We start from the raw sequence: 8190 nt of genomic DNA, 5'->3' as shown, positions 1-8190 counted from the left end.
CGTAGCTTCATAGGATTTGAAGCAAGTGGACGGTTGAAGTCTTTGCTTTGTATGTTAGAACGATAGATATATCCCGACTTTTCAACAAGGGTTTAAAATATGTTCTGCTCACCACCAGCGGAACGCAAACTGATCACATTTGCACATTATTTGTGTTGGTGAAAGATTTAGTACCCCATAAGTGAGAAAGCAGATTTTTTTTTTTCACAGCGATCATAAATCTGATTCCTCATTTTTCAGTAGCGTGGGAGTTCATAAAGATTTTTTAGAAAATATTTATCTTAAAAGCTAAAAAGCAAATGTCACCATATCTGAAAAAAAACCCAGCATCGGCGCTTGTCTATTTTTGTTAGTCTCTTTTGAAATACGGTCTTGTATCACAGTGGAAAAGGACCTTGTAGAAGCTAATGTGAAAGTATTTACTTCAAATAGCATATAATAGGCTTTGGATTAGTAGCTCAGGCAAATTAGGGGTACAGTTGTTTCATCTTGGCCTCCTCTTTAGTGGTCGCAACTCTGTTGAATTGACTGAGCAAAGGAAAAGAGACTTTTTAACATCAGTCTGTCAGCGCCACAATTATTGCAACAGAATTACCCTCTCCATGTTCAAACCACTGGCAAAGCATATAATGATACTGTTGTGTTTTTAAAAAAAAAAGCCGTATTTTTTTTAATAAGAGACTTCTATTGCCCTCGAACAGCAGCACACAGGTATAAAATGAAAGCATGCAGCATGAGAACTCTCCTGTTTCCTCCCTCCGCTCCTCTCCAGTGCACTGGCCGGGAGGAGACGTGATAATTCAAAGGTGGTTTCACTGAAAACGGCACAATTTAGAGACAGCGGTTTTATGTGGAAAAGGAGAGGCCGTGCACTTAGTAACACATCCAACAACACTGGCGGTGACTTTGTTGGGGGCGAATATTTTCCATTAAGAAATTCATGAGCTTGTAAACAGCTCAGGTCCTGGGAAGCATAGTTACATCTGGAATGATAACCAGCCTGTTTGTATAAAATGCTACTCATTTTGTTTTCATTGACATACCGTCTTCTGTTTTCCTGCACAAGAACAGCTCCCGGCTCAGTTGCAATAAGCCCGACGCTGATCCCGTAGGATGTGGAGGCTCCTGTCCTAGAATTCACCTCCTTTAAACATTTCAAACTCGTCTTTTTTTTGGGTTGTAGATTACCAATTAAGTAGGTGTTACCCGGGCCTTTCAGTCCTGCGTGTGTGCATGCAGGTGCACACAGTGCTGGTGTGTGTGTGTGTGTGTGTGTGTGTGTCTGCACGCAGGTGAAGATGAGTCAGTACAGCAGCTTTATAGAGGATGTTTGCAAACTTTAAAGGGGCCACCTGTGAACAGCCATAAAGCCGCCATTGTGCCAACCGTGTGTGTGTGTGTGTGTGTGTGTGTGTGTGTGTGTCAGCCGAGTTCACATCATTTTGCCAAGCTCGGCATTTCTCATGTCGACCCATCTCTTTGAGGTGAGGCTGTTCATTGTGACTGATGCTCACATCGCGGTGAAAAAACACCAAAAAGCCCTTCATCTGTCGGTGACGTCTTTTCCGCTTGCACGCAACGGATTTTTAAGTTCGAAACATAAAAATGAGACCATCAGAAAGTCGATTTAGGCGGGGAATAAATACCGGGGTCAGTGCTAAATAAAAAATACTACTCAAATAAGCAAAGGGGCAAACATAAAATGAAGCAAATTAAGAAAATAGTGGGCCATTAAAAAGCCTAAAAAGGTCCTACCATGTCCTCATGCCTCAAGTCTTTACTGAAAGTGATTACTCACAAATACCATGTTGGGCCGTTAGAATATAGCTCTATAAAGCATGATAACACAAGGTCACACTCTGGATCCAGGACAAGCCTGCATTACAGAGTAATTACTTATTTGAGTGGATATTTTTTATGCTAAACTTTATCTCTTTTTTTTATACCTTTAATTGGGTGCAAAAGTCTGGCATTCATTTTCTGTTCCCCGTCGCCATGTGTGGTGCCAGAGGTTCTTCAAGTTAACCTTCCTGGAAGGTATTGGTTATTTTGCTAAATATGAGGCCTGCTGTTACTCACTTTATTTGCGTTCTGTGGAAAGTCTTGTGTTTTATGAACGAGACTATAGACGATTCCTTGAAAAAAAAGAAAATCCACTGCCGAGGGGAGGAGTCGCAGCGAAATGCGTAGGTGAGAAAATGAAAAGGCTTTTTTTTTTTTTAATCGGTCAACATGTCACTTAAATGACAAAGTGTTACATTGTTTTTGTGTTGTGCGTTCCTGATAAACGCGCTGAAATACCAAGAAGCTGTGAACGACTGCCCTCTCGGCACTCAGAATCATTAACACCAATTATTCACATCTCCAACGGGAAGCCGGGCAGCTTCCTGTTCACTTGACTTCATTTCCTCCCGTTGCTGTTACTGCATTGTTTACCCCGTGTTTCTTCCTCTACGAGTCTATCTGTCATGAACACTTCTAACGCCTTGCCCCTTCAGTCTGCACTAAATACTCTTTCCCTTTTCACACTTAAGTCAGTTCCCATGTGTTTGGAAAGCAGTTCTCAATCCTCACTTGCTCATACTGGGACTCATCAGCATCCCAGAGATCCTCTCTCCAGTCCTCCCAGGATGCACAGCTGCTTTTTCTACACTCCCGCTTGCTGGAAAGTCTATTTTGGTGCCGATAATATTAGCTACATCCCCCTGTTTACTCAGTGGTGAAAACTGAACCATTGTATGTGGAGCAGTCGGGGTCTCTGGTGGCTCCGAGTCACGGCTGCAGACAGTCAGTGAAGAAGGGCATAGGATTCCCTCAGTGTCTGTCTGTCTGTCCATGATTGCTAAGTGTCATTGTGTAATTTTTACTTTTTACAGAAGTTTGAACTTCTTGTAGCTATGGTTTTTTAAATATTCTTTATTTTTTTTATCATGTTCACTGAAGCCGACACTACGCTCCGATAGAACAACATAAATCATCCGTTCCTCTACGTGCACGTAGTGCCTGTTGTTTGTTTTGCAAAGATCCGACAGCGCCCGGATCATCCTGTCCAATCAGCACGCAGGGCTGTGTTCGTGCACACACAGAGCCCCTCCCCCCTCAGGTCGTTCCACTATCACAGGGGGGAGGCGGAGGGAAGTAGCAACAAGCTTCCAATTCCTCGTTAAAAACCGAAACGAGGAGGTCCAAAACAACCAAGGAGAAGAAAACACCGGTGGAAAAGAAGGAAAAAAGAAAGATGGCGTCGGTGCCCCTGATAAAACCAGAGTCAACATCGGACCCGCATTTCAAAGGTGGCGTGATCTAAGGGATTTCAAAGGGTACGAAGTGGAGGGGGAGGAGCTCGGTGGTCGTGGGGGAGGAGCTCGGTGGTCGAGGGGGAGGAGCTTGTGGTCGTGGAGGAGGAGCATGAGAGTTGTAAATCGATCTGCCAGACTTGCTGGGACTTTAAATGAATAATTTAATGAAAATAAAAAATACATTTTATTTAATATTCAACCTAAATCCTGAAACCCCAAATCATACTTTTTTTTTAATGTGTGACTTAAAGTTCGTCATCCACGTCGTCGCTGCCTTCCTGATGCAGGAAGTACTCAACAAAGCTAATTTGGACTCTTCCTGGAGTCCGTATCATCACATCATATTGATCGGTTAGTGTACATCCCCGTCGTTCCCATGCAGCTGTAGGAAATTCACCTCAAGGGAATGTGTTTTTTAAACATCTGGCCTAATGGTTGTTTTTAATTTGAGCAGTCACTTTATAATTGCCGGCGGATATGAAAGAAAACGTGGAAAATTTGGCGTTTACGCTATCTTAGTCAAACACCGCTTCCAAGAAAAACCACAATACGCTACTTGTAAAAGGGGGGAAATATCCTTCCCCGTTGCTGCTTTGTGACTCAACATGAACAAGGTGGAAGTGGTGCGAGGCGACAGGGAAACGGTGCTTTCCTCCGGAGTGTGTGTTCTCATTGAGTCACAGATCCTCTTCCAAACCAAACCGGACCGAGGTCACGTTAACGTCTCACAAGCTGCCGTACCGAGGAGATCCAGAGCCTCACGGCGGATCTGGATCCCCTCAACCTCTGGATCCACGCTTCCATTTCAAAGATGAATCATGTGAACCGGCAACCTTTTATTGACCCGTCTGACGTTAGACTGGAGGTTGTTGGTCTACCACCTTCCGCACGCTCCAGATCAACAACATCCTTTGCGATGGCGGAGGAACTGACTGCTTTCCTTGGCATCGTGTCATACACGGGGGAAGATATTTTTAGGCCGTCCTGTATGAATTAAGCAGTGTTCACTGTTCTCTCTGTGGGGCAGTTCAGATCTACCTGATTCTAAAGTTGCTAATAGCCCTCCTAATAAAGGCCAGATTGTGGGAAAACTGGTAGTTAATGTGACCCGGCTGTGGCTTGCTGACAGACGTTCCCACCAGCGATGTAAGACAAGAGGCTGCTCCGTTTTTTCCGATCCACAGGAAAGAAAAAATGCTGTTGGCTCCCTCAGACTTACTTTGCATTATTTTCCCTTGAGAGCTTTAATGGCCTTCTATCCTACTCTTGACATCAGCTGCGAGACTTCCAATATGAGTGCGTTCACTTCTTCTTCTGTGGCAAACTCTCTAGACGTGGAGACAAAAACCCACAAAACAGTGTTTTATCATGCAGATTTATCTGCAGGGTCTTTAGAGACCTTGTACACGCTTGGTTAGCATCGAAGAGGCAAGACCCTGCAGGGATGTTGATTTATGTGTTTAGCTCAATCTTTAAATGTAATCTGATTGCACGAGGGCGGAGTATCGTTACGTGAAAAAAGTGAGGTGGACCATCGTATCATCCTCCAGAAGTTAATCACCCCCACCCCAGACTTCCCTTACATGTCAGGACTTGTTTGAGCTGCATATAGACCTGGACTGGCTCCTTGTGGTCTGGGGTTTTATCTCACACATGTCTGAGGTTCTCATGGCTCACCTTAGACAGACGAATCCTATCATGGAAATGAAGAGACGTAGGGGATGTCCACTTCTCAGTGGTGGGCTGCTTGAATTTCATGCCTAACAGTGTTTTTTTATGACCTTTATTTGATTTATTACTAAAAGTAATCACATACACAGTCTCATGTTTATATTGACTATGGATCATATGTCAATGCACGGAAAATGATCATCCGACTACAGTTTCTATCAACTCAAGCCTTTTAACTTTACTGTTTTTATAGCGTATCTGTGTAGTCGCAGCTGTTTTCATAAGAAAAGTATGTATATTGTGCTGTTAATTGTAACTGCAAATCAAGTTATCTTTATCTAATCTATCAATATTTACATTTTCATATTAAGGTAACTTCTCATAGTAGGCTACTAAAAGGACAAAACTCTCTGTCTTCCTGTTTAGGCGGAAGTATATTTTGAAAAGACACTTTGCATGTAACCAGCACTGATTGACACGCTGATGTATGTATATATATATATATATATATATATATATATATATATGTATGTACCGGTATGCATTTACAAGGGTTGTCCTGAGGCATTGTAGGAAATTAAAACCGACATAGAAGTTGGTAAAGAAAGCTGAGATTAATTACATAATAATAAAAACATAACCATTTGAAACTATTTATACCAGTAATTTCCATTACTCTTGACAAATTTAGTGCTGCTCTGTGGAGCGCCGCACTCCATATTAAACGTCCGATCCCCTTCCACCTAAATCACATTACAAAGCCTCTAATTGGCATCCAGCGTGCACCCTAAAACTTCAGACACAACAGGAACGCGGTGGAACATGCCTGTCTCCGTGCTCCTCTGGTAATGGAACAAGCTTGTCTGCATGAGACCGTTTAATTCAAGCTGCTGAGCCATAATTTCTTTCTGGGTCTGCTTGGTGCCTGGCCAGCAGGTGAGGACTACACAGCCAGAGCATCCTGCCCCATTATCCAGACAGGACTCTGGTTCCCACAACATTTAAAAAATATATATAACGATTTCTCAGAACTCTCTTCAAACACAGGTATGGGTTTATTTTTTTTGTTTTGAAGAAACCATTTTCCAGACTTTTTTCTTCTTTTTTCGGATTCGTAAAGAAAACACAGCTGAATCTATTTGTCTTTTGTCAAAAAAGTCATTTTGACTTTAAAGTGCCCTGTGGAAATTCTGGGGTTTTAATTTTTTTTGTTGCAGCATCTATGCAGCAGATGTACAAATAGAAGGAAGAAGAAAGATTTAACCGAGGTCGTCAGACAGAATTAAAGTCGCCGCTCTCCGCTGGTACACGATGCAGTGTATGCCGAGCTGAGCAGGGAGACAAAAAGTCACCTCATAAACATCACTCAGCGTTCTGTGGAGCTGAGGCTCAAGCATCCCTCACAGCGGGACAATGTGCTGCAGGATAATCAGCTCAATAAAAGTACATCTGCCTTTCACACTGCCGTATACTGGGACTGCACAGGGACACGATGTCCTGTTTTGTTTTTTATGTGTCGCTCTTCTTGACTAATACTTTCATGCTGGAGGGTGAACACTAATCTATCCCTCTGTACATGAAAATGTCCTCCTTTATTGCCGGGTTTATTGAAGGGAAATGCCAAGTGAATTTTGTAAGAAGTTATTTTCATGTTCAAAGGACGGCTCTGCTTTGGGGTTTTTTGGAGGTTTTTTTAGGGGAGAAAAAGAAAGCGTTTAATTGATGAGCCTCTAACTTGTGTGTAAACAGTGACACAGCATCCATTTTCAGGACGAGACGAGACAGTTAGACTTATAAAGCACGCTTCATGTCAAGTGAACTCAATGGGATTTGCATTAAAAAGAAAATACCAATATAATACAGGAAAATGTATAATAAGAACAGAGAAAGAATACAAAAATAAAGGTTCCACTTACTGGAAATGGCCATGTCCTTTCAGCCATATTATGGCCTTCATCAGTCGACGCAGACAGTGATTACAGTCTTCCTCTAATATATGTTATCTTGAAATTTTCGAGGTGATAATAGCCGAACCATCTCCATGACAACTGAGTAAACTTCACCCGCTGACAAAGGCCATGAGATATCGGCTGAAAGCTCTGGAAGACTTCCAGTAGGTTGACCTTGTGCTAGGAATTGTTTGTCAAACTGCTATTTCAAGCTCAAGATACCAGAAGAGTCCTCCGCCAGAGATCCGACGGAGCTATTAATGTTTTAAAAAACTTCGCCAAAGTTTCACATCAGGTGTCTTCGGGCTTCACAACTCCATTTGACATTTTTTCAATATTTACGAACGGGATTAATGGCGTCACAGGTTCCATCAGATGTATTTGATGTTACAGTAATGTAGAATATTTGGATGTGTTAAACAGGTCACGGTGCCCCGCAGTGTTACCACGGTCTGTTCGGGGTAATAACCTTTTTATAGACCTCGCTCGCTCAGAGGCTGGTGTTGAAAAGTGAAGGATCCTGGAGGATTTATTTCCTGCGTGTGTTTGTGTGCATCTGATTTCAACGTACATCTCCAAATAAGACAAAGGAGAGAAAAAAATGCCAAACGCCGTCAACTTATTTTTTACAATGAGGCCCATTTAGAGTTATTGAATTAACATCTGGCCAGACACACTGTCTTGACACAGAGGAGAATGAATTTACTGAATTATTTTTGGAGAAAAGATTTCATTTAATGGAGAGCAATCAGCAGCGTGCGATGCAGCGGACGACGGAGGAAGAATGAAAAAAAATAAAATAAAATGGTGCACGGAGACGGAATGAAAACTCCTGGAAGTTATTCACGTACAAATGAGTCAGAACGAATGAGAGCGGAAATGAATGCAACAAAGAAAACCTGGGGCCAGTGCCCGAGACTGCCAAGGTGCCACTTGATGTCTGAAAAATGGTAGAAAAGGAGCGAAAAGCCAGGCAGCTGAGGTTGAGATGGCTGGATGGTTGGGCTCGTTCTCTTCCAGACTCGTCCACCTTGTTCTTCCTGTGTGTCAGCTCCACATATGGTGATTAATATAAATAAATGAGCACGAAGGCCCTCCCAGAGTATTTAAAACAAGCTCAGTTATTTGATTATACAGCAGCAGACTAGATTATATAATTACAGAACATTTCGCTCTACTACTGTGTATTTGCACTCCGCAGTAATCCAGATGACACCACATGAGAGGTTGGAACAATATTTTTTGGATTTCCTGATTTTTGCAATGAAAAA

Source organism: Eutrigla gurnardus (assembly GCF_963514095.1).
Source record: "Eutrigla gurnardus genome assembly, chromosome: 13".
NCBI lineage: Eukaryota > Metazoa > Chordata > Actinopteri > Perciformes > Triglidae > Eutrigla > Eutrigla gurnardus.
This window is presented reverse-complemented; position numbering follows the sequence as displayed.